This window comes from Microcebus murinus, chromosome 24, assembly GCF_040939455.1.
Source record: "Microcebus murinus isolate Inina chromosome 24, M.murinus_Inina_mat1.0, whole genome shotgun sequence".
Classification (NCBI taxonomy): Eukaryota; Metazoa; Chordata; class Mammalia; order Primates; family Cheirogaleidae; genus Microcebus; species Microcebus murinus.
This window is the reverse complement of record NC_134127.1, coordinates 31,879,576-31,882,398: the sequence shown is the minus strand read 5'-3', so window position 1 is coordinate 31,882,398 and position 2,823 is coordinate 31,879,576. Positions and strand designations below refer to the sequence as shown.

General features: G+C 63.7%; 1 non-coding gene across 1 annotated transcript; it reads left to right on the top strand.

Annotated features, from left to right (window-relative positions):
* The first annotated feature begins 2,041 nt into the window (after positions 1–2,041).
* Positions 2,042–2,160, top strand: LOC142864200 (5S ribosomal RNA). Its single transcript, XR_012914785.1, has one exon. It is a non-coding gene; the product is annotated as a 5S ribosomal RNA (ribosomal RNA).
* Positions 2,161–2,823: the final 663 nt, after the last annotated feature.

Sequence of the window (2,823 nt, the reverse complement as noted above, 5' to 3'; positions counted from 1 at the left end):
GCCGCGGGGGCCCAGCCTGGTGTCTTCCCTGAGGCCCTGCGGCTGCCGGCTGGGCTGCCGCTCCCCGCAAGGGGAGAGCCGCGGAGGTGGGGACCGCCTCCTGATGGGGACGTACACGCAGCTCTCCACGTCGGATTCCGGGGCTCTCTGTCCTGCCCGAAGGCCCAGCTGGCCTGCGGGTCCTTAGAGTGGCAAAAACATCCGAAAACTGAGATTGAGGGTCCGGTGGGTGTCTGCACTTTTGTGCTGGGCACCCCAGGGAGGCCCGGGGGCTGGCTGGACAACGTGGTCTGCTGGGCGGGGGGGGGGTTGGAGGAGCAACTGATGCCCTTTGCACTTTGGGTAGCAAGAGTCTGAGGTGTCTCTGAGCCCTGTGCCCTGTGGGGGGGGGCCGGGGGGGGAGGAGGAGGAGGAGGAGGAGGAGGAGGTGGGAAGGGCCGGGGCCTGCAGTCGTGTTCCCGGGGTGGCACGGCAAGTGGCTTCTTCCACAGGCTGCTTGGCCTGGGCTCCCTGCACCTGGGCCTTTGGAGGACCGGCCCTGTGCTTGCCAACACTTCCTGCAGGGACCCAGAGCTGGGAGGTGGCATCTCTCAGCCCTGGGTCGGGCAGAGCCCCAGCGGGCCATGCCCACAACCTCTCTCAGCACCGGTCCCCCAGAAGGCTCCTTTGGGACCAGGATTCTCTTGCGGTGACTCTTTAAGGTCTGGCCCCTGGATGGAGGGGCACCAGGCGTAGAGGAGCAGGAAGGGGAAGGGGGTGGCCATGCGAGGGGACACTTTGAGGCCGAGTCCCAGCTTCAGCCTGATCCTCCTGGGAACCCCGCTCTGAGACCAGGAGCCGGGCTTCGCATTCCCACAGCAGCCAGTCGTGGGCTGAGGACACCTGGGGCGTTGGGAACTCCCTGGCTTCTCCTTGGTTTAACGTCTAGAGCTGCTTGTGAATCGCGCCGCCACACACACCCGAGCGCAGGTGTCTTCCGCACAGACTGCGGGCCTCGCTCTTCTGAATGCCGCTAGCTCGCCACCCACCCACGGGTGAACCTGGTCAGGGTGCTTTCTCTAAGGGGCAGACTCTTTTCCGGGCGGGCTACCGGTGTCTCTGTTTGCTCGTTTCTTTCTTCCATTTCGGGAAAGTCTTCCTTGCTGGGTGTGGAAATCTCCTATGCCTTCCCTCGCCTATTCTGTCAGCTTTCAAATTCTCTTTCAGTTGCCACCCTCACAGATGGATTAGGAAACTCTTTGCGGTGCACTCATTAGTGAAATGACCTCCAGGAAGCTGGAATCCAATATCTAATGGCCGATTTTTAGCGAGTCCACACGCCAGGGTGGTCGGGGTCCAATGCAGCCCCGGCCAGGCCCAGGCCCCTTGGACTGGGCCACAGGAGGACACGGAGGAGGGTCCCGGCCCCCACGAAGCGGTGCCGGCAGTTCTCCACGGGCTTGGGCGTTTTCCAGAGGTAGGAGATGGAGGGGACTGATTTCTTCAGCGCCCCCCAAACCACGCCACCCCACCCCACCCATGGGACACATCCCCAGAGAGAGACGCCCCAGACACTGGCTGTGCCCCAGCCCTGGCCCGGGGGAATAGGCGGCAGCCCACCCACAGGGCGAGGGGGGGGGCGCAGCTGAAAGGGGTTGTGGGGGAGGGCGGCCCCTGGCTGGGGTCAAAGGGCGAGCGTCCCGCGCGTGCGCAGTCAGCGGCAGGCAGCGACGCGCTGGGGGTGGGCAGCGGGTAGGTGAAGGAGGCCGGGCGAGGAGACGAGGGGGGCTGGGAGGGCTCCACCTTGGCGAGTCCAGCCGTGGAGGCGCATCTTGTGTGAGTGTGAGTGAGTGTGAGTGTGTGTGTGTGTGTATACAGAGACAGCCCCCCGCCCCGCCCCGCCCCGCCCATCACCCCCGTCCCTGGGAGCCCGCGGGACCCGGCCGGCGAACTCAACCGGCCCGGCCCGGCCCGGCGCGGGGCCTGGGGCGGGAGGCGGCGGCGGCGGGGAAGCCCAGAGAGGCTCGGCTTCTTGAGCGGGGCAGGGGCGCCCTCCGCCGCCGTCTAGGGCCACACCACCCTGAACGCCCCCGATCTCGTCTGGTCTCGGAAGCTAAGCAGGGTCGGGCCCGGTTAGTACTTGGATGGGAGACCGCCTGGGAATACCGGGTGCCACAGGCTGCTGCTTTTTTTTTTTTTTTTTTTTGCCTCTTGTTCTGTCCCCTTTCTGGGAGCGCGGCGGCGGCCCGGGGTGGGGGTCACCCCCACCCTCAGCGCCCGCCCGCGGTGCCTGGCGCCCCAGCCCGCACCGTGGGGCCTCCTCTTGTCCCAAGCCGCGACACCGCCGCCACGCGGCAGCATGCGTGGCATCTGGACTGTCAGGTCTCAGACCAAAGGTCTGCTCTGTGGGAACCGACACGCTGGAGGAAACCTTGAGAGTCTGAGAGGGGAGGGAGTTCCAGAAGAAGGCCAGGATGTCATTTTGAGGGAGTATGTGACCAGAACTCGTCCCGTTGCTTTTGGGGTTCTATGGGCTACACGCAGGAATCTTTGGTGGTGGCACCTGATGTTGGGGGATCCGGAGTCACACCCAGACCTGCTCCACAGGCCTCCTTTTACTTTTCTCTTCGGATTCATTATTTTTAAAAAGTGTCTCTTACCTCTAGGATTGCATTTTCTTTTCTCTCTCTCTTCAAGCAGATGATGGGAGTACAAGTATTCAGGTGACATGTGTTGCCCGTGCCCCCCTCCCCCCTGTGTTCTTTTTTTTTTTTTTTTGAGACAGAGTCTCGTTTTGCTGCCCAGGCTAGAGTGAGTGCCATGGCGTCAGCCTAGCTCACAGCA